The sequence below is a fragment of the Schistocerca americana genome, chromosome X (genome assembly GCF_021461395.2).
Source record: "Schistocerca americana isolate TAMUIC-IGC-003095 chromosome X, iqSchAmer2.1, whole genome shotgun sequence".
In the NCBI taxonomy this organism is placed as follows: Eukaryota; Metazoa; Arthropoda; class Insecta; order Orthoptera; family Acrididae; genus Schistocerca; species Schistocerca americana.
The window spans coordinates 958,573,916-958,599,074 of NC_060130.1; positions in this window are offsets into that span (position 1 = coordinate 958,573,916).

Sequence of the window (25,159 nt, forward strand, 5' to 3'; positions counted from 1 at the left end):
CGAACCTGCGACCGCAACAGTCATGCGGTTCCGGACTGAGCGCCTAGAAACGCACGGCCACCGCGACCGGCACTATCACAGTGCCACCTCGCTCGGTGCCATGGTAGGAAATAACAACAGATACGGGACGAACCGCACAAACAAGCATAGTAGCGCTGACACACTACTGGCCATTAAAATTGCTACACCAAGAAGAAATGCAGATGATAAACGGGTATTCATTGGACAAATATATTATACTAGAACAGACATGTGATTACATTTTCACGCAATTTGGGTGCATAGATCCTGAGAAATCAGTACCCAGAACAACCACCTCTGGCCGTAATAATGGCCTTCATATGCCTGGGCATTGAGTCACGCAGAGCTTGGATGGCGTGTACAGCTGCCCATGAAGCTTCAACACGATACCACAGTTCATCAAAAGTAGTGACTGGCGTATTGTGACGAGCCAGTTCCTCGGCCACCATTGACCAGACGTTTTCAATTGGTGAGAGATCTGGAGAATGCACTGGCCAGGGCAGCAGTCGAACATTTTCTGTATCCAGAAAGGCCGGCACGGGACCTGCAACATGCGGTCGTGCATTATCCTTCTGAAATGTAGGGTTTCGCAGTGATCGAATGAAGGGTAGAGCCACGGGTCGTAACACATCTGAAATGTAACGTCCATTGTTCATGGTGCCGTCAATGCGAACAAGAGGTGACCGAGACGTCTAACCAATGGCACCCCATACCATCACGCCGGTTGATACGCCAGTAGGGCGATGACGAATACACGCTACCAATGCGCGTTCACCGCGATGTCGCCAAACACGGATGCGACCATCATGATGCTGTACACAGAACCTGGATTCATCCGAATAAAATGACGTTTTGCCATTCGTGCACCCAGTTTCGTCGTTGAGTACACCATCGTAGGCGCTCCTGTCTGTGATGCAGCGTCAAGGGTAACCGCAGCCATGGTCTCCGAGCTGATAGTCCATGCTGCTGAAAACGTCGTCGAACTGTTCGTGCAGATGGTTGTTGTCTTGCAAACGTCCCCATCTGTTGACTCAGGGATCGAGACGTGGCTGCACGATCCGTTACAGCCATGCGGATAAGATGACTGTCATCTCGACTGTTAGTGATAAGAGGCCGTTGGATCCATCACGGCGTTCCGTATTACCCTCCTGAACCCACCGATTCCATATTCTGCTAACAGTCATTGGATCTCGACCAACGCGATCAGCAATGTCGCGATACGATAAACCGCAATCGCGATAGGCTACAATCCGACCTTTATCAAAGTCGGAAACGTGACGGTACACATTTCTCCTCCTTACACGAGGCATCACAACAACGTTTCACCAGGCAACGCCGGTCAACTGCTGTTTGTGTATGAGAAATCGGTTGGAAACTTTCCTCAAGTCAGCACGTTGTAGGTATCGCCACCGGCGCCAACCTTGTGTGAATGCTCTGAAAAGCTAATTATTTGCATATCACAGCATCTTCTTCCTGTCGGTTAAATTTCGCGTCTGCAACACGTCATCTTCGTGGTGTAGCAATCTTAATGGCCAGTAGTGTATTACACTAAACCTTTCTGATACTATATATTCCCGTGATTAAGGTTTAGAATTCTACAAGGTTATTCATAAACACCTCTGCTGTTTGATAAAACGACTGCGCGAAAACCACAAGACGTTTAGAAAAATATACCAGTGGACAGATCATCTCTCCAAGTTTCGATACGTAATATGCGCCGTGGCATAGAGGCGGGTGTGTCAGAACATGTAGACAAATCATCAGCTCTGCACTCTGGAGTCGCATTAGTTGGCCCTTGCAGATAATTAACCTAACGTACAAATTTCGAAAGCGAGCTACTCGCGTGTCTTCCCAGGAAATCCGTGTTCGAGACCTCAGTGGGTGTACGCACGTGTTGAAGTTTGCCGCGCCACAAACCGTGCTCATATTGAGTACGTGTAAAGAAACTTAAAAGCTTGGAGAGATGTTCTATCCACTAATGTGTGTCTATATTCTACGTGTCTTGTATTTTTCTTGCAGTCGTCTTTGAAAATCCTTGAGGTACTTCCGGATAACCCTGCATGTGTACCACATATTTCCTAGAAAATTCATCCGTATTGTAAATAACAGATTGCAGTGTTCTGCATTGTACTCGCTTAGACTGACAAGATAAGAAAGTCATATTTTATCTTTACTGGCAATTCAGCTGCCAAAGTATCAGACTGTCCACTATAAACTGAAGAATAAATAGAAATGAGAGAAAATAAATATAATAATCCATCGTGAATGCGATTAAATATCTCACTAATAATTATGGGTACCCAATTACTCACAAGATAATGCTGCTTTTTTGGCTTACCGCGTATAACTGTAACTTGCGGGATATGGAAGTGAGCCAGACCCGAACAGAATTTGCGCAGCGGTTACCCTGCATTCAGTTATTAAGCGGTTTACCACGGAATGTCGGTCTGTTTTGGCGTATCAGCTTCAGAAACACAGCAAAGAAACTGTTCGGAGCCGAAAACACACACCTCATCTGTGCATGTGTAACTGGTGTTCATGACGTTACGATGCAAGAAAAGGCATCACACCCCACAATCCGCCTCATGGCTATGTCGAATGGTAACTTGTAAGGTGCGGGACTCTTAAAAACTGTTAATTTGAGATTCCGCATCTAATGCATTTTTTTCTGTTCTGTGGTCCATACCCCTTACGAATTGAGTTTCGCTGCAGGGCAATCTTCAATAAAAATCGTTTTAGTCACGTAATGTTTACGTTGATAGCTACATCCCATCGATGCCGTTATTTCTCAGTGTTCACTCCTCAATAATCAGTTATATAGTTCGTTTATTTAGGTAATTATACTAGTGCTCTACAAGTGATTAAGTGGATGTATCAGCATCAGTATTATATAGTGTATATCCATTACGAAGTGAGTTCGATTTTAGAGCAATCTTCAATAAAATTGAATTAAGTTGGTAATTACATTCCATCGACGCAGTTATTTCTCAAAGTTCACTCCAAATTAATCAATTATATGGTACGTTTATTTAAGTAATTTTCGGTTGTGTTCTTTGTTGTGGATTGGCAAGAGAGCCAACCCACTATGAGAGGAAGCCGAAAGGCACGCGTTTTAGCTCACGCAGGCTGGCGTGAGGTCTGGAACAGGTCAAGGAAATGAGACTAACAAAAAACGTACGTAGCTGCTGGAATACTTAACTTTAATCCGTAAATGGTGAACATCGCTCTTGACGGTACATGTTTTACAGCATCAATAGTAACTGGTAATGGCGCTTTGCTAGGTCGTAGCAAATGACGTAGCTGAAGGCTATGCTAATTATCGTCTCGGCAAATGAGAGCGTAATTTGTCAGTGAACCATCGCTAGAAAAGTCGGCTGTACAACTGGGGCGAGTGCTAGGAAGTCTCTCTAGACCTGCCGTGTGGCGGCGCTCGGTCTGTAATCCCTGATAGTGGCGACACGCGGGTCCGACGTATACTAACGGACCGCGGCCGATTTAAAGGCTACCACCTAGCAAGTGCGGTGTCTGGCGGTGACACCACATTCTTGGTAAAGTCTTCTTCTATTTTCTTCAGCCTCTTATTATCGAAGTTGCGCTTTTTTCGTCGAATAATTTTAGAGACTTTTTCCGTACCTCTAAGAATTCTTGCCACTTTTCTGTTTTTTATGGCTACTGAAATTATGACATGCTTTAACCCTACGAGGGTATTCAATGAGTAAAGCAACACTTTTTTCTTTTTTTGGGAAAGCAGTTTGGTTTTATTCAGGATTCCAACTAACCATATTATTTCCCACTCTTTTGGCTACAATACCCTATTTTTCAACGTAATTTCCATCCAATCCGAGGGCCTTACGCCACCTTACTTGGAGGGTCTGTACGTCCGCGTACCACTCTACTGGGCGACGTCGGAGTCAACATCTTGCTGCATCAAGAGCTTCTCTATTATCCACTCACTGCTTCCCGATGAGTGCATCCTTCATTGGGCCAAACAGATTGAAGTCGGCCTGTAGGGTGGATGATGGAGAACTGTGTAATCATGTTTTGTGAGCTCCTCTCGTGTGAGGAGACTTGAATGAGGCCTTGCGTTCTCATGGAGAAGGAGAAATTCGTTTGCTTTTTTGTGTCGATGAACTCCCTCAAGTCGTTTCTTCAATCTGCTGAGAGTAACACGATACACTTTAAGAGTTAATCGTTGCACCATGAGGAAGTCATCAAACAGAATAACCCCTTCAGTGTCCCAGAGACCGTCACCATGACTTTACCGGCTGAGGGTGCTACTTTGAACTTTTTCTTTGGAGGAGAGGTCGTGTCACACTACTCCATGGATAGCCGTTTTCTTCCATGTTCGAGGTGATGAACCGATGTTTCATCGCCTGTGGCCTGTGACAGTGTTCGACAAAATATTGTCACGATCAGCCTCGTAAAGCGCAAGCAGTTCTGCACAGATGGTCCTTCGTTGCTATTCATAAGCGGCGGGGAACCCAGCAAGGACCACACCTTTGAGTACCGCAACTGGTGGACGAGAGTGTTAGTACTACCAACAGAGGCGTCCGGTTCTGCAGCGAGGTATTTGGTTGTCATCCTTCGATTACCTCGAATGAGAGTGTCCGCACTTTCCAACACTACGGGAGTCACAGTTTTGTGCGACCCGCTGACACGCGGTAGAGCGAACAGGTTTGCGCGACTTTGTTGCGATGATAAGAAACAACTTGCCCGACTCATCGTGATTTTGTTTACTGCCAGGTCTCCATAGACATTCTGTAAGCGCCTATGAATATCTGCGACGCTCTGGTCTGCAACCAAAATAAATTCAATGACAGCTTTCTGCTTGGAACGTGCCTCCGTTAATGACGCCCTTTCGAAGATTACGTATAGCACGGCCACCTATCGGGTACTTCATAAAACTACAGGGACCTGTAAAGGGACATCCTCCTCTAGCAATTACTTTTCCTCAACAGTAGTTGTCGATACCAGTACTATTTTTGAAATTTTGGACACGTCAGTATTATCTCAGCTGCTTTTCTGGAAACTTTCATATAATTTTATACACAGTATATTATATTTCAAGCTAAAATCTATTAAAAGGAACTACACTCCTGGAAATGGAAAAAAGAACACATTGACACCGGTGTGTCAGACCCACCATACTTGCTCCGGACACTGCGAGAGGGCTGTACAAGCAATGATCACACGCACGGCACAGCGGACACACCAGGAACCGCGGTGTTGGCCGTCGAATGGCGCTAGCTGCGCAGCATTTGTGCACCGCCGCCGTCAGTGTCAGCCAGTTTGCCGTGGCATACGGAGCTCCATCGCAGTCTTTAACACTGGTAGCATGCCGCGACAGCGTGGACGTGAACCGTATGTGCAGTTGACGGACTTTGGGCGAGGGCGTATAGTGGGCATGCGGGAGGCCGGGTGGACGTACCGCCGAATTGCTCAACACGTGGGGCGTGAGGTCTCCACAGTACATCGATGTTGTCGCCAGTGGTCGGCGGAAGGTGCACGTGCCCGTCGACCTGGGACCGGACCGCAGCGACGCACAGATGCACGCCAAGACCGTAGGATCCTACGCAGTGCCGTAGGGGAACGCACCGCCACTTCCCAGCAAATTAGGGACACTGTTGCTCCTGGGGTATCGGCGAGGACCATTCGCAACCGTCTCCATGAAGCTGGGCTACGGTCCCGCACACCATTAGGCCGTCTTCCGCTCACGCCCCAACATCGTGCAGCCCGCCTCCAGTGGTGTCGCGACAGGCGTGAATGGAGGGACGAATGGAGACGTGTCGTCTTCAGCGATGAGAGTCGCTTCTGCCTTGGTGCCAATGATGGTCGTATGCGTGTTTGGCGCCGTGCAGGTGAGCGCCACAATCAGGACTGCATACGACCGAGGCACACAGGGCCAACACCCGGCATCATGGTGTGGGGAGCGATCTCCTACACTGGCCGTACACCACTGGTGATCGTCGAGGGGACACTGAATAGTGCACGGTACATCCAAACCGTCATCGAACCCATCGTTCTACCATTCCTAGACCGGCAAGGGAACTTGCTGTTCCAACAGGACAATGCACGTCCGCATGTATCCCGTGCCACCCAACGTGCTCTAGAAGGTGTAAGTCAACTACCCTGGCCAGCAAGATCTCCGGATCTGTCCCCCATTGAGCATGTTTGGGACTGGATGAAGCGTCGTCTCACGCGGTCTGCACGTCCAGCACAAACGCTGGTCCAACTGAGGCGCCAGGTGGAAATGGCATGGCAAGCCGTTCCACAGGACTACATCCAGCATCTCTACGATCGTCTCCATGGGAGAATAGTAGCCTGCATTGCTGCGAAAGGTGTATATACACTGTACTAGTGCCGACATTGTGCATGCTCTGTTGCCTGTGTCTATGTGCCTGTGGTTCTGTCAGTGTGATCATGTGATGTATCTGACCCCAGGAATGTGTCAATAAAGTTTCCCCTTCCTGGGACAATGAATTCACTGTGTTCTTATTTCAATTTCCAGGAGTGTACTTTATTTTCCATGTTACTATCGATAAGTACTAGCTGTGAATGTATAGTTAAAATTATATTTTTTAGAAACATTTGAAATTACGAATTATTTATCATACTTAAAATCTCTATTATTAATTACGCAATCTATTACTGTTTACTAAGTTTATTTCTGGATTCATTTATGAAATAATAATCAAAACCAATAGAAATTCATTTGTCAAGAGAAATTGTAAACGATTTGGAATATTGTTATTTCCACTGACTGAAGGAGTAGTAAGCATGCCTCTAATGTGATCGGACGTATTATTGTATTTTGGGCGAACAATATAATTTCGGCTCTGTTAATGCGAAAATTCAAAGATATTCTAAAATGTCCCCATCTGTTGACTCAGGGATCGAGACGTGGCTGCACGATCCGTTACTGCCATGCGGATGAGATGCCTGTCATCTCGACTGCTAGTGATACGGGGCCGTTGGGATCCATCTCGGCGTTCCGTATTACCCTCCTGAACCCACCGATTCCATACTCTGCTAACAGTCATTGGATTTCGACCAACGCGAGCAGCAATGTCGCGATACTATAAACCGCAATCGCGATAGGCTACAATCCGACCTTTACCAAAGTCGGAAACGTGATGGTACGCATTTCTCCTCCTTACACGATTCATCACAACAACTTTTCTCCAGGCAACGCCGGTCAACTGCTGTTTGTGTATGAGAAATAGGCTGGAAACTTTCCTCATGTCAGCACGTAGTAGGTGTCGCCACCGTCGTCAACGTTGTGTGAATGCTCTGAAAACTAATCATATCACAGCATCTTCTTCCTGTCGGTTAAATTTCGCGTCTGTAGCACGTCATCTTCATGGTGTAGCAATTTTAATGGCCAGTAGTGTACGTGGCCTTACTTACCGTCAGTCTCTAGATTCATTGCCGAGTTTTTTTAACTTGGGGAATAATTATATTTAACAAGTATTTGTTTCTAGTGGATTGGCTCTAGCTACGTGAAAGCGATCTGGTGGCTAATTTTCTGGGGTCGGATCCCTGCCATGTAGCCAACTGAATCAAGACTGAGAAACATGTTCGTTGCAGGTAGTAGACATTCTAAGAACATTACTGTGCTAAATGCATCCCAAGCGTTGGAAGAATATGTGGTGGAACGCTCCATTACGTAGAGGTATGCTTCTTTATGCAGTCATTGGAACACTTTGTCTGTTACTCGACAGTTTCGTGTGTGGGATCACAATCGTCGAAAAAATGTTGCAGATACATTTGCGTTTTTCACTAGGTGTCGGTTTTCTGTGCGAGGATGCAATATACCTTAAGCTACATTTAAGCGTCTTTTTAATGCCTCTAACTTTCCTCCCTAGGTCACTGCATTTTATTTATTGTCTATAAAAGAGATGTTAACTGCAAAAAATCTAGAATAGTATGCTGCAGGTGTTATACGAGTATTATGAAGGTCATTCAAAAAGTATTGCCTCCTAATTTTTTTTCCTTAAATAAAGCTTGTTAAATGAAAAATTTGAATTTTACGCAACTCCCTAAAGCTCCATCTCCATTCCACTTCAGTAGTATCTTTCCGAGTCAATAGATGTCAGCACAGCAGTCGTCTGCAAAATGGTCGACATCTATGTTCGTATTAGACAGTGTTCTGTGATAGAATTCTTGAATGCAGAAGGTTAAACGCCAATAAACACTCATCAAAGACTGAAAAATGTGTACGGTGATACAACAGTGGGTGTGGACGCTGTTAGATGGTGGGTTCGTCACTGTAATGAAGCTGAAGGGGAAGCACCGTTGGCTGACGGAACTCTGAGCGGCAGCTCGGTGACTACAGTGACCACACACAACATTCAGCGAGTCGATCACATCATTCATGGTGACTACAGATGATTTGTGTCCCATTACCTTCCTGAGTAAAGGCGGTGCGATGACAATTATTCAACAATTGGGATACTTACAGAGTTTGTGCAACTTGGGTACCAGGAATGTTATCCGATCAGAGTAGATATGCATCATCATCATCATCATCATCATCATCATTTAAGACTGATTATGCCTTTCAGCGTTCAGTCTGGAGCATAGCCCCCCTTATAAAATTCCTCCATGATCCCCTATTCAGTGGTAACATTGGTGCCTCTTCTGATGTTGAACCTATTACTTCAAAATCATTCTTAACCGAATCCAGGTACCTTCTCCTTGGTATGCCCCGACTCCTCCTACCCTCTACTGCTGAACCCATGAGTCTCTTGGGTAACCTTGCTTCTCCCATGCGTGTAACATGACCCCACCATCTAAGCCTGTTCGCCCTGATTGCTACATCTATAGAGTTCATTCCCAGTTTTTCTTTGATTTCCTCATTGTGGACACCCTCCTGCCATTGTTCCCATCTACTAGTACCTGCAATCATCCTAGTTACTTTCATATCCGTAACCTCAACCTTATTGATAAGGTAGATATGCAAGAAAAACAATTTGTCTCCCAACCCCTGCAGACTTCCAGTTTGGAGATAGAGGAGATGCTGGAAAAGTATGAGATCGGACAGAAAACATGAGTTAATTTTTTTGAATCAGAATCAAAGAGTCTGTCAACGGAATGGCATCACAGAATCTTATCGAAGAACACAAGTTTCAAAACAGTGCGATCGGCAGGGAAAGCTATGGCTACAGTATACTGGGATGCAGAGGGCGTGATTATGGTTGATTTTTTGGAGCAGGGATGCACAATAAATTTTGTCCACTACTTCAGAACCCACAAACAAAGTACGTTTTTAGCGAGTTCGGCCAACAATAGCTACGGCGGTTGTTTTATGCACGACGATGCAAGACCACACGCCAGTTTTCACATCACTGAAGAGATTGTGAATTACCTCATCTTCCCGTAAAGTCCTGACCAGTTGCCATCAGACTTCCATCTGTTCGAGCCGCTAAAGAACCTCATCATGGCCGCGGGTAGCAGCGCGATCTTAGGCGTCATGTCACGGTTCGCGCGGCTCTCCCCCCGTCGGAGGTTCGAGTCCTCCCTCGGGCATGAGTGTGTGTGTTGTTCTCAGCGTAAGTTAGTTTAAGTAGTGTTTACGTCTAGCCTCCGATGACCTCAGCAGTTTGGTCCAATAGAAGCTTACGACAAATTTCCAAATTTTCCAAAAGCTCGTCATGGGATTCACTTCGGAGATGAGTAGGCTGTGAAAACGTCCCTGCAGCAATGGCACTGGGAGCAGGACTGTGCGTTTCACCACACTGGGATACATGCGCTTGTTAAAATATGGACTAAAACTGTGGAAATTGACGGAAATTATATTCAAAAGTTAATATATCTGACAGTGATAAAACAGGAGAAAGCGATAGTAAGCAGATAATCAAACGTAAAATTAATAAATTTTTAAAAACTTTCTATAAAGCTTTTTAAGAGTTTCAGAAATTTTCTATATATTGTTTCAATCGTATTTAACATTAAAATTGTTTTTTTTACAAAGTGATGACCAGTTTCGGTAACTTATTTACGATCTGCAGATCACATGCAGTGTTACAAATGCATTTGCAGTGTACAACACCGTTGGATCCTCCATGACAGTCTCAGTTTATAGTAAATCTTTGGGTAAAATGTCTACTTACAGCCGATCTGTCTGTGAAACAAAAAGCCTGCACAGCGTTAAAATGGTTCAAATGGCTCTAAGCACTATGGGACTTAACATCTGAGGTCATCAGTCCCCTAGACTTAGAACTACCTAAAACTAACTAATCTAAAGACATCACACACAGCCATGCACGAGGCAGGATTTGAACCTGCGACCGTGGCACTGCACAGCGTCGTAAAAGTTTTTATACACTACTGACCATTAAGATTGCTACACCACGAAGATGACGTGCTACAGACGCGAAATTTAACCGACAGGAAGAAGATGCTGTGATATGCAAATAATTAGCTTTTCAGAGCATTCACACAAGGTTGGCGCCGGTGGCGACACCTACAACGTGCTGACTTGAGGAAAGTTTCCAACCGATTTCTCATACACAAGCAGCAGTTGACCGGCGTTGCCTGGAGAAACGTTGTTGTGATGCCTCGTGAAAGGAGGAGAAATGCGTACCATCACGTTTCCGACTTTGATAAAGGTACGATTGTAGCCTATCGCGATTGTGGTTTATCGTATCGCGACATTGCTGCTCGCGTTGGTCGAGATCCAATGACTGTTAGCAGAATATGGAATCGGTGGGTTCAGGAGGGTAATACGGAACGCCGTGCTGGATCCCAACGGCCTCGTATCACTAGCAGTCGAGATGACAGGCATCTTATCCGCATGGCCGTAACGGATCGTGCAGCCACGTCTCGATCCCTGAGTCAACAGATGGGGACGTTTGCAGGACAACAACCATCTGCGCGAACTGTTCGACGACGTTTGCAGCGGCATGGACTATCAGCTCGGAGACCATGGCTGCGGTTACCCTTGACGCTGCACCACAGACAGGAGCGCCTGCGATGGTGTACTCAGCGACGAACCTGGGTGCACGAATGGCAAAACGTCATTTATTTTCGGATGAATCTAGGTTCTGTTTACAGCACCATGATGGTCGCATCCGTGTTTGGCATCATCGCGGTGAACGCACATTGGAAGCGTGTAATCGTCAGCGCCATACTGGCGTATCACCAGGCGTGATGGTATGGGGTGCCATTGGTTACACGTCTCGGTCACCTCTTGTTCGCATTGACGGCACTTTGAACAGTGGACGTTACATTTCAGATGTGTTACGACCCGTGGCTCTACCCTTCATTCGATCCCTGCGAAGCCTTACATTTCAGCAGGATAATGCACGACCGCACCTGTACGGGCTTTGCTGGATACTGAAACTGTTGGACTGCTGCCCTGGCCAGCACGTTCTCCAGATCTCTCACCAATTGAAAACGTCTGGTCAATGGTGGCCGAGGAACTGGCTCATCACAATGCGCCAGTCACTACTCTTGATGAACTGTGGTATCGTGTTGAAGCTGCATGGGCAGCTGTACCTGTACACGCCATCCAAGCTCTGTTTGACTAATGCCCAGGCGTATCAAGGCCGTTATTTCGGACAGAGGTGGTTGTTCTGGGTACTGATGTGTCAGGATCTATGCACCCAAAATGCGTGAAAATGTAATCACATGTCAGTTCTATATATATTCAATGAATAACCGTTCATCATCTGCATTTCTTCTTGGTGTAGCAATTTTAATGGCCAGTAGTGTACATTGAAACGTCCATATAATTATAGCCGTTACAGTCAGTAACTGCAAGCACAGATTTGCTGTGTAAGCTGTACGTGAAGTCAAAAGTAAATCATGAAATATGTGTTGAACATCGCACACTGGGTAAATTGTGCAAGAGGTAAAAATATATGTACACTTTACTGCTTGGACAAGAACACGGTTTATCATGAGCAGCAACGCTACTCGTCCTATAGATGACTCTCTGGTAGGTTGTGCATGGGCACGAATGGGATTACACATACAAGTTTTTAGTGTTTTTTTCTCTTTTTCTTCCTTTTTTATAAGAAAGTGCATTTCCTCTATCATTCGTATCCTATGGTGAGGGGATGGTTTAGAATGCGATAGTTTCTCGGTGCTACACAGTAGGATCCTGACTCAGAGTACTGACACGACATGTGGCCTACTACGTTATTATCCAATATGTGTGACCTCGTCTTAGTTCGTATCTGGTCTCGTATTGGTACAGTGGATGGATGACCTTCATTTTCCCGCCTTTAAATTGCCCGAGGTGCGCGACTCCGCCATGTTCCACGAGAAGAGCGAGTTTTCGGACATTTCGAGCCATACAATTGCCCTTGAGACGGCGACGGCATGTCACAGGGGAATCACGTTACACCACGTAATGCAGGTTTCCCCCGTTGGATGGGCGTAGGGGTTCCGGGACGCCTTATCTTCTCAGTGACCAGGATTTTGAGTCCCGTACCGGGCCTGATACTCTTCTTATATCAATTAACAACGGATGACATGCAGTTTGCTAGTTGAGGTAATGCTTAATCGAAGACCCAGTACAATGTCAAGCTGAAGCACAACGAGATGTTAGCAGAGGCGGAGGTGAGAAATGGCTGCGACCACAGGGCATACGACTCCCACTGCTAACCGATGGTACGAACTTTCCCAGGCGAGGAAAGGTCAGCGACAATAACGTGCCTGTAGTCTTCCTGCCTTTAAAAATGTGGGTAGTAAGATATAATCTGCACGACACAATTAAAGGCTCACATTTTCGAAACCCCGTAACTGTCTGCCACTGTGATGCAAAAGTCTGAAATTTGGCTTAGAGCCGGCCGGGTGGCCGAGCGGTTCTAGGCACTTCAGTATGGAACCGTGCGACCGCTACGGTCGCAGGTTCGAATCCTGCTTCCGGCATGGATGTGTGTGATGTCCTTAGGTTAGTTATGTTTGAGTAGTTCTAAGTTCTGGGGACTGATGACGTCAGATGCTAAGTCCCATAGTGCTCAGAGCCATTTCTTTGGCTTAGAGGTGCAAAAGCGTGGCGCCCTGTGGCGTCACCCACGGGCACGGCGACGCTTCAAACAGCAGGCGGAAAAACGGCCGCAGGTCAGGCGTAAGGTGGATTAATGTTGTCGCATTGCCCCCATATTTCACCACACCTCTGTCACACACTACTGTGGACGTGCCACACGTTGGGAAGGTCGTCATACTCCTTCCCACGCACATTTCACTCTTTCTTTCGCTACATCTGCCACATCTGCAACTACCGGCGTTCAAATCACGCGGTTTTGTTATGGGTGGCCGAGAACAACATTTCAGCCACACGGCCGCTCGGAAACGACATGACAAGGCCGTATGGGGTGATATAAATGGCGTCAGTGGAACTATCCCCTCGCTTGTGGCGTCGGTTCCCGCTCACTTTGACGTCGAAGACGACATTTGGCAGAGCGATGAGCGACAGGAAAACGTTCTTGACAAACTTTGACACTGTTGACACAGACTGGCTGGTTGAACTCTTCTCTAGGTTTATAATGGCCCTGCAACTCCAATGAACGTGATCATACCCCTTTGGAATGTAGCGCGACCGCAGTGTTTGCTCTGGTGTACAGGGTGGAAGCACTAGGGACGCTTGGAAAACTATTCGAGGAAGTCTGAACATCATCCGAAGCAGCAAAGTATGTTTATACTTTTTTAACCCTTCTGTTGCACGTCCTCCTATGGTGTGATCACGGGGGATGTGACATTGACACATGTGAGCGTAATGCGGCAAAGGGTCTGTCTGATCCACTAGCTCGGTAACAACCTCGGTTCTACTCGAGTGTCTCTTCTGGGCACTTTAAAACGATTTCTGTACAGAGATAGCCAGTAGTTACGCTGGCAGCGTGGGAGGTATCAATTTCGGCACACCTTAGATTTCGCATGCGGCCAGCAGGCGCTAGTTCAGGTACATGGTGCCACTCCTCTGACGGATGTCGAACTGGTTGTCTGTCACTCCAGTATCTACGAATCATTGACTAGCTGTATGTGTACAAGTACATTTTTAGTTTTCAACAAAGAAGCTCCAAGGGTGCTGCCGAACTGTTAGGTCTTAGCATGACCCTCTGCCGCTTATTCACGCATATGTCATTCTCTCACCCCTCTGTGACCATGCCACAGGAGGCCTGATGAACCAAAAACGCTCTTTGCTGTTTTGGATCTCTTTTACATTTCTTCGAATGGTTTTCAACGATCCCTATTGATTCCGCCCTGTACACCGAAACAAAGATGTCGTCCAATGGGTTTGAGTACTCACGATTTATTTAGAGAAGGGTTTAATAATCCGAGAGGTGACAGCAGTGTCAAATGTTGTCAAGAGCTTCGTCCTGTTGCTCATCAATTTCAAAATGTGTGGGAATCAATGCTCCAAGGAGATGGGTGGTTTCATTGACGTCTTTTATGATACTCCCTGAGACTTTTTCGCATCGCTAGCTATCGGCGGTGTGTATGACATGTTTTACCCTGCCGTCGATAAGAAAACCGCGTGGTTTCAACTCTGGGTACCGCTGATCTGACCTCTCTTGCAGAGGTGTCGAAAGAGAGGATGAAATGTGAGTGAGAATGAGTGTGACGACCTTCACATCGAGCGACACTTTCACGGCGTCACTGGACAGAATTTTGATGAAATATGGTACTAATGTGACATCATTAACACACCTTAAACCTCGCACGAGCTGCTGACCTCTGGTTGATTTGCTCGTGTGTCTCACCTTGCTGGCTAAGGTGTCGCCGAGCTCGGGTGTGACATCGCAGGGAGCCATGATTTTGAGCTGTTACAGATGATCTTTGTAGGTACTTTTGAGCTAAATTTCAAATTTCTGCTTCGCATTGGAATGCCATTACTGCGTTTCGAAAAAATGACCCTTTAATTTTGTTGCGCGATTTATTTAACGAGAAAGTTGAACAATAATTTGGTTGAACGGAAGAAGAACGAGAGCTGGCTAATAGATCGTATGGACTGTCCAGAGAGAGAGCTTTGGAAGACGCGAAAAGGTCTTCCTGGAAAGACACTTTTCGTCGAGACAGAAAAGGGGACACTTAGTGGAGAGAGCTCAGAGAGGACGCTTTATTTGGATACACCAGAGCAGGGATATCGGTGACGACCTTAATTGGATTTGGCGTGAGGACATCACTGCCGCTAGCGCTAGGCATCAAGCTCTGGCAGCTGTCAAAGACACGCACTGTCCGTCGCATCCTCAGACTCTTGCCACTAAGAATGGGAAAATTATTTCACTAGTAATAGTAGTTTGTAAAATGTATCTGTGCAGCTGTGGTTCGATAGAGTTTTCCTTGTAAAAATAAATGTTTTTAACAAATCTCCTTACATTCTGGTGGATAGAACGTCCAGTCCTTTTTTACGTAATATGAAAACAATGTACGTATGTACATTTAACATACTACAATTAGGAAATGCCAAATGTCGATCGAAACATAAATGGCGCCGAACGTGGGGCACGTTTTATCATTAACATTCTTATGTCTTTAAATGGACATACTTTTTTGCTTTGAGACACTGATTTTTCCAAAACTAACAAATTTTTTATTAAATACAAACGTAAATTAATTGAATAGCATGGAAGAAGTTAATAGTAAATTTATTGAAAGTGTGCATCTGTGTGTGCTGCATGTTGCTTTATGCGTGGTTTTCATTTGAAGTACTGTTGCAGTTGCGATTTCCCGTGTTTGTATGTTCTGACTCATTTGTGTTGTTCTGTCGTAGCATATTTGGAAGTTCACATTCAAAGAACAGGTAAATACACAATATATAGAGATACGGAAAGACTATGCCAGAGATTTCTGGGAAGAAACTGACAGGATGTTTGAGCAATAGAGAAAGCCAAATCGATAGGCGGATATAGATGACATATGTGATTTTTCGAAGAAATGGCTGTAGTAAAGAAAACGGAGCAACGAGAGAGTGAACGCATCTCAGCGTTCAAGGGACAGTAGAAAATAATGATGGAAGTGTAAGTGAGATACAGAGCAAAATCACCTCCGATGCAGATCTATTTAACGGGGCTCCTGCACTGACTCATGTTGCACGAGATCAGGCCACCACAGACCTCTAATAAGTAGTTACTGTGAGGATGACAGTGTTGCGAACGAAAGTAATGGTAGTCCTGAAAAAAGTCATAGTATTCTAACTTTGCCAGATACTGAAATTGCTCTTTCTAGATACAGGCGTTACAGAAATTTGAACCCGAAAAGGTTTCTGACAGATCTCGAGGCGTATTTTTGCTTTAAAGGAATCAGTGAAAAATATAAGATGTCGATAATCCAGCAAGCGTTCGGGTGCGAAGAAGGTGCGTGGTTCGCAGTGTCGTGTACGGAGCAGACGATTTAAGGCGAGAAGTTCTTGGCGAAGTACTGAAACATTTCAGCGCAGGTAGCTGTAAAGCTCAAAAGTTTTTCGCTGACAGTCTGATGCAGATTCAAGGCAGAGTATGGTAATCTGTGCCTCTAACTTAGTCTTCCCTGCAAGTCATTTACATTGTAAAATATGTGAACAAGCGTGGTATGACGCTGTAAGGTCACATTTTCCGGCACATATGTAACGAGTGCACGTCAACGTAGAATCGATGATTTTATTGAAACACTTAGATCTTTGGATGATGTTGAGCAAACGAACGGTTGGCAGTCACGACCTTACGTACCCCAAAGAAGACGTAATGGGGCACGAAGATTCATCCGCAATAATAACAGTAGCTTCCCTAACACACCACGGGACAGACGTCACAGCTTGAATGGAGGCGCAGAGGTTACATAGATCAAACCGTACCAAGCAGAAGTTGTCGATCAATAAATACTGTGCACAGACAGGAGCGAGATGACACTGACGAAATCCCAACAGCGCAGACTATTTGAAACAGGTAACGCAGAACAGGGAATCAGCGATCATAAATCGGTTACTGCATCGATGATTTCAGCCGTAAATAGAAATATTAAAAAAGGTTGGAAGATTATTCTGTTTAGCATAAGTGACAAAAAGCAGATTTCAGAGTACTTGACGGCTCAACACAAAAGTTTTGTCTCAAGTACAGATAGTGTTGACGATCAGTGGACGAAGTTCATAACCATCGTACAATATCCATTAGATGAATATGTGCCAAGAAAGATCGTAAGAGATGGAAAAGAGCCACCGTGGTACAACAACCGAGTTACAAAACTGCTGCGGAAGCAAACAGAACTTCACAACAAACATACACATAGCCAAAGCCTTGCAGACAAACAAAAATTACGGGAAGCGAAATTTAGTGTGAGGAGGGTTATGCGAGAGGCCTTCAATGAATTAGAAAGTAAAGTTCTATGTATTGATTTGGCAGAAAATCCTAAGAAATTGTGGTCTTATGTCAAAGCGGTAGGTGGATCAAAACAAAATGTCCAGACACTCTGTGACCAAAATGATACTGAAACAGAGGATGACAACCTAAGGGCCGAAATACTAAATGTCTTTTTCCAAAGCTGTTTCACAGAGGAAGACTGCACTGTAGTTCCTTCTCTAGATTGTCGCACAGATGACAAAATGGTAGATATCGAAATAGATGACAAAGGGATAGATAAATAATTAAAATCGCTCAAAAGAGGAAAGGCCGCTGGACCTGATGGGATACCAGTTCGATTTTACACAGAGTACGCGAAGGAACTTGCCCCCCCCCCCCCCCCCACCCTTCTTGCAGCAGTGTACCGTAGGACTCTAGAAGAGCGTAGCATTCCAAAAGATTGGAAAAGGGCACAGGTCATCCCCGTTTTCAAGAAGGGACGTCGAACAGATGTGCAGAACTATAGACCTATATCTCTTACGTCGATCAGTTGTAGAACTTTGGAACACGTATTATTTTCGAGTATAATGACTTTTTTGGAGACTAGAAATCTACTCTGTAGAAATCAGCATGGGTTTCGAAAAAGACGGTCGTGTGAAACCCAGCTCGCGCTTTTCGTCCACGAGGCTCAGAGGGCCATAGACACGGGCTCCCAGGTAGATGCCGTGTTTCTTGACTTTCGCAAGGCGATCGATACAGTTCCCCACAGTCGTTTAATGAACAAAGTAAGAGCATATGGACTATCAGACAAATTGTGTGATTGGATTGAAGAGTTCCTAGATAACAGAACGCAGCATGTCATTCTCAATGGAGAGAAGTCTTCCGAAGTAAGTGATTTCAGGTGTGTCGCAGGGGAGTGTCGTAGGACCGTTGCTATTCACAATATACATAAATGACCTTGTGGATAACATCGGAAGTTCACTGAGGCTTTTTGCGGATGATGCTGTGGTTTATCGAGAGCTTGTAACAATGGTAAATTGTACTGAAATGCAGGAGGATCTGCAGCGAACTGACGCATGGTGCAGGGAATGGCAATTGAATCTCCATGTAGACAAGTGTAATGTGCTGCGGATACATAGAAAGAAAGATCCCTTATCATTTAGCTACAATATAGCAGGTCAGCAACTGGAAGCAGTTAGTTCCGTAAATTATCTGGGAGTACGCATTAGGAGTGATTGAAATGGAATGATCACATGAAGTTGATCGTCGGTAAAGCAGATGCCAGACTGAGATTCATTGGAAGAATCCTAAGGAAATGCAATCCGAAAACAAAGGAAGTAGGTTACAGTACACTTGTTCGCCCACTGCTTGAATACTGCTCAGCAGTGTGGGATCCGTACCAGATAGGGTTGATAGAAAATGGTTCAAATGGCTCTGAGCACTATGGGACTTAACATCTATGGTCATCAGTCCCCTAGAACTTAGAACTACTTAAACCTAACTAACCTAATGACAGCACACAACACCCAGTCATCACAAGGCAGAGAAAATCCCTGACCCCGCCGGGAATCGAACCCGGGAACCCGGGCGTGGGAAGCGAGAACGCTACCGCACGACCACGAGCTGCGGGCTAGGGTTGATAGAAGAGATAGAGAAGATTCAACGGAGAGCAGCGCGCTTCGTTACAGGATCATTTAGTAATCGCGAAAGCGTTACGGAGATGATAGATAAACTCCAGTGGAAGACTCTGCAGGAGAGACGCTCAGAACCTCGGTACGGGCTTTATCTTCACCGAGGAGTCAAGCAGTATATTGCTCCCGCCTACGTATATCTCGCGAAGAGACCATGAGGATAAAATCAGAGAGATTAGAGCCCACACAGAGGTATACCGACAATCCTTCTTTCCACGAACAATACGAGACTGGAATAGAAGGGAGAACCGATAGAGGTACTCAAGGTACCCTCCGCCACACGTCTTCAGGTGGCTTGCGGAGTATCGATGTAGATGTAGAGTTCGCCTCAGAGCGAGGGAAGGGACAGTTTTACGTCCAGTCAAAGTTGAATATGGAAAGGAGGCACCCGAGAAACAGCTTTAGGAAAGCGCATAATAAGTTTGAAATACTGGAAAGCACGAACACAAATAAGGTGAAGATATAAATAACATAGATAGCGAAAGGAACAAAGTGAAATCCGAAAGTCGGTGTCCCGAGATTCAGATGGAGGCCAGTATTGGCACTGGATCGTGAAAGCTATGTCCAGTAGCTTTATTGTTGAGATATAAAGGATGCACGCAGGAACGTCAAATAAATTCCTGCAGGAGGTATAACATTGCTACCAGCATACAGAGCCAAAAATAGGAGGACTAGTCAGCAGGAATTGGCTAGATTAGGGGTTGGTGATTGCTATAGAGACGTCATGGCATTTGTTTTGGATAATGTAACGTTACATTGGCAGTTATACGTTATCAGAAAAGAATGTAGTGATTAATTTGGGAAATAACATCATCTGAAATCTGTTTCCTAAGATCGTAAAATGGGAAGATGAAAGTGATGACACGTAGGTGCCGACAATTCAGGGATGCAAGTCACGGACATGTTTAGGAGATTCATAACGGTAACCCGTCCGGACCACTAGACGTCGGATATTTTCTGAGGAAAGCAGTTCGGAGAACGGTGAAACGTTTAATGTTTTAGAGGAAATATTCGAGAAGAATGAACTTTAGTAAGAAGAGCAACGCAGTATATGAAAATAGGTGGCTAGAAGACACTTGGGCGGGATAGCGCAAAAATTTCGTGTAATTGAAGGAAGAGGTTCAAATATAATATTGAGTCCCATTGCAGATGCGTCCACAACCAGGGAACTGCATAATCACCGAAATTTCTGGCAATCAAACAAGACAGTGTTTATTCTAAGACGTCTGACGGATTACTGATCGATTGAGGCGTTGAGGCTTGTTATAAACTCTAAAGACTCAAGATGGCCGCTCACCCGATCACATGACGTCACATCTGGTAAAGATATGTAGAACATAACATGTGTCGTACACAGTGTTTCTAAAATAAATGTAAAAAATTAGAGGGCTGTTAGACCGTGTTGTAACAAGCAAATTTTCACATAGCAACCCATATCAGCATCAGTTAGCATTCGGCATCATTTAATAGCCGTCGGACGGTAGGTCTACGACTCACCATCTGAGTCCAAATGGTAAGGGGGATTCCAGGCGGCACAACACCAAAGAGCTTCTTCAGGATTTGCTGAATGCGAAGTTGTTGAGTTTGGCAATTGAAGTGCCTGTTTGGTACCATGCCGCACAGAGGGCTGCATCTCCCCAAACTGTAGATTCTGATTCGCCCTGCAACAATGTGTCAACAAACTGAGCGCTCTTGTGTTTGGTAGTATGCGGAGCGGACGGGAAATCGAGCACTTTTCTTGAGAGGAAGGGGCAGACATGCATTGGACTTATGAGGCAACGGATGGAAATGCTCTCGCTGCTCGACGGTTGTACGTTCGGCTGTTTCCTAATCGTCGTGTGACAGGTCTACAGAAGTTCACTGCCATCCACAGGTTCATAAGAGATGCAGATGCACTCGATGTAAGTTGTCCACAGACAAGGTATCGTAATGAGCATTTAAGGCCTACATCGAAACTCGGTGCATTCATTTTGTGATACAGGCGAGAGGGACGGACGGACGCAGTCTTCAATTCAAAGTTCTTACACAAGAGTTTGAAGTGGAGTCATTAGCACTGCTACAAAACACGCCCTCTGCAAGCTCACGGAGTATTGCTCGAGAAATGGGTGTAAGCCATTCTATTATCTGGCTTGTGTGGCATGAAGATGATATGCACACTTAACCCTTTCAGGAAGTTCAAGCCCTTACTTAATCCAGACGACTTTCCGTATTGTGTTGACATTTGCCAATGGTTTTTGCAGAAGTATACCATTCAACCCGAATCCCCACGCTTCGTACTTTTGACGGATGACACGTCCTTTACATGGGAGGCGTGTTCAATGTGTTCAACAGCCACAATTAACATGTGTGGGCCTGAGAAAATCCAATGCCGCCTTTGTCCGTGGTTACAAAGAGTGCTTCGGCACGAACGTTTCGGCTGGTTTGGTAGGCGATAATCTTGGTGGTCCATTAATGCTCCCCCAACGCAAACAGATACTTAATCTTCTTAAGGGCTACATTGCCAGAGTTACTGAAACATGTCACAGTCAATGTGTGACACCACAGGTAGTATCAGTATGATGGTGCATCTGCGGACTTAGCTCATGCGGTGCGAAGTTATTTGGATGAGACCTTTGGTGCGAACTGGACACCCGTCGACTTTTTCGTCTGGGGACACCTGAAATCTGATGTCTACGCAACACATATCGAGACGGTTGAACAGCTGATAACACGAAAAATGGCAGCCTCTGACTCAATCTCCACTTTCTATGGGTGTTTGAAAGTGTGCGACGATCACATACGTATCGTTGCATGGCGTGCATGAAGCAAGAGGGCATAATTTCTAGCGATTTTTGTAACTATAAGCAAATAAAGCTCATTAAACGTCAACCCCACCTCTCTTTTACCTATACAAATGCTCTAAAATTCCCCTTAAAAACTTCTACGACTCGTAGAAGTGACTGAGTAGACATCATTTTGCCGGCCGTGGTGGCCGAGCGGTTCTAGGTGCTTCAGTCTGGAACCGCGCGACCGCTATGGTCGCAGGTTCGAATACTGCCTCGGGCATGGTTGTGTGTGATGTTCTTAGGTTAGTTAGGTTTAAGTAGTTCTAAATTCTAGGGAACTGATGACCTCAGATGTTAATTCCCATAGTGCTTAGAGCCATTTGAAACATTTTTGATACAACATTTTGGATTGGTATGGGAAAGCTTACGGTAATGGAAGAGCTCCTCGTCGCCTTTATCGAGAAACGTCCAACTCCATCGTACACAATTACGCAAGGATTACCCTCACCGTCAGTAGGCATGATTGTGGTGCTGAAATGAGACGCCATACACCCGCTCTGGGAGAGACCGTACTGCATCAACATCGTGCAGCGCGGGATTAGCAGAGCGGTGTGAGGCGCTTCAGTCATGGACTGTGCGGCTGACCCCGGCGGAGTTTCGAGTCCTCCCTCGGGCATGGGTGTGTGTTTTTGTCCTTAGGATAATTTAGGTTAAGTAGTGCGTAAGCTTAGGGACTGATGACCTTAGCAGTTAAGTCCCATAAGATTTCACACACATTTGAACATTTGAACATCAACTTCGTATGTTTCCGCACAGGGATTCTAATGCGGAATATTATCTACTCAGACCATATACAAGTCCTAGAACTTTATAAGGGGAATTTTAGAGCAATCTGTATATACGATATTGCACTCCCTGTATTGTAACAACGCAGGCACTGCAATATCTTATTTATCCAACGAAACCGATCAAACGCCTTTCAATTAAAATGCCTCCCCTGTACGAGGACATACATAATGGATGCATGGTTGCAGGCTGTAGGCACAAGGTTGATGACATGTGGAATTTGGGTATAGTCGTGCTCCGACAGCCTGTTGGTAATACAACACCCTCAGTGGCATTGTAGCGAGAAGGAAGCACTTCTCTGGGCGGTATCACTAACCTGGTGCTTGCTGTTTCGGTTAAGTTCCTCGTCGCACAGTAGTAGCGCTCAGTCGCTAGGTTCTATGTGGGTGGTGATCCGGCTAAAGTGGAGTGTTAAGGGATGCCAGTTGTTAATTGTCAACAACGTTTGTACTATACTTGTTTTAATACATAAACTGCTTTGTCACACACGTCACAGACTCAGAATTTGCAACATGGCGGCTCTGGGATACATTCAACCCTTTATCACGTTAACACAGTTTTCTGGCTTTACATAATGATAGACACTGCCCACGACACGTGACGTTCTTATAACTAATAACTTCACTTTATATCTTGTTTAACAGCTGAAATATGTACTCGCGACCGTTCTTTTAGTGCCGTCCCTGTTACTCGACCGTGCGTTTTGAGTGGCTCCTCGTGACTCACTCGCCCTGTCTTCCCGAAGGACAAGAGAGACCCCCCTTTCTCCCTCAGCCAATATCGAGACTTCTCTCGTTTCATATATACATATAAATCCAAACGTTCAGCCAATGGGCGTTCAGATCGCTGTTGCTAGGCGGATCTGACGTCACGTTTGCGGACATTGTGACGGAAGTTTGTCTCGGAACACTGTCTCAGATTGTAAGATCCTGCTCCCAAACAGTCGGATCTTGTCCCAACTAAGGTTTCACAATATTTCCTCCTATGATTTCGTCTCTAATGCTCCTTGCTGGCGGTTAATTGTTAAATGTACATGTAGCCTGGCTGCTACTGAGCATTCCCGATCGCATTAATGTGCGTAATACTTGGCTTAAACACGTGAAGAGAATGCGTGTATGCATGACAGTCAGGCGACCGCTCGCGATAAACGGGAATTCCGGCTTCGAGTCCCGGTCCGGTACAAATTTTCACTGTCGTCATCGATTATACAGCCGATGGTTGCGACAACTTTTACCTTGATGTCACAAAAAATTAAAATCATTACCCTGCAGACCTGCTACCACGTTGACTTGAATAACGGCTTGTGTGTCTACTTCCCGGGTCGCTACCGACGCTATTAAATGACGCCTACCGTCAAAAAAGGGGGTATGGACATGCGTTGCTATGCGAATGTTGCTGGTTATAACCTACTGCACCAGCTGTCTCATTTTTTACTTTCGTTTTAGAGACTCTCTATGTATGTGACGAAAGTCTGTTGTAGAATCTTGGAATGTGTTTTATGCTCATGTACTATGCCGTTTTTGGAGAACGAAAATCACCTCTTCAAAAATCAACATGGATTCCGCAAACAGAGATCTCGCGAAGTGCAGCTCGTTCTGTTCTTCCATGAGATCCACTGGGCTGTAGAACTCAGCACTCAAGTTGACGCCGTGTTCCTCGACTTCAAGATAGCATTTGACAGTCTACCAGTGAAAAAATTGTATTATATTCTCTGCGTTCTTCTTTCTCTTCTTCTCCTTCTTCTTCTTTTTCTCCAGCTTTTTCATACACATGCTCATTTTAACTTAAGCTTTTTTTGCACCAGTGACTACTAAAGCAGCTGATCTTTCACTGAGGTTAGCGTCTTTTGCCTTCACTCAATCAAAAGCACTTTTAGCCAGAATCCTGTCTGTTCGCTGTCTGACAAACTGTCTGGGAGCAGACCATAGGCAGTGGCATATTCTTTACATGCTACATCTAATAAATTGATTCCAGCATCAACCTCGATTTAGCCGTTTCCTCATCTTTATCTCTAGGCTGCTGTATGAGTAGCAAACTATATGAAACTGGATGGGTAAGTTGTTAGTAACATGGGTAATGAGATATACACATAGCTTCTTCTTCTTCTTCTTGCTTATTGCGTGAATTTCACCTCACAAGTAATGAACTAGAATGTAGAAAATACTTTCATGTATTAGTTCCTCCAAGGCCGAGGAATCCTTACTAGTCTAAAAATGTGACTCAAGAAGCAAGCATTTAAACTTCCCATCGTTCCAGTTACTGATTTAAGAGCGTTATTACCACAAAATCGCAAAAGTGGCAATCTATTTTCAAAAATGATTAGATGCGTTACATCTGGTCGTTCCAGTTGTGGAAAGAAGAATGATATAATTAACCTTAAATTTAAGAAGATGATATACATTCCAGATCGCTTCAGTGATCCAACTGCAGATTTCTAGGACAGGTGTTCTGAAATTTGAATTATGTTGGATATTTCATATTTTCGAGTAATTCACGTTTTCAAGTAAGCATGATATAATATCACCTGATGCAGCACTAATGCTTTCGATTATTATTCTCGACGATATTGCTTATG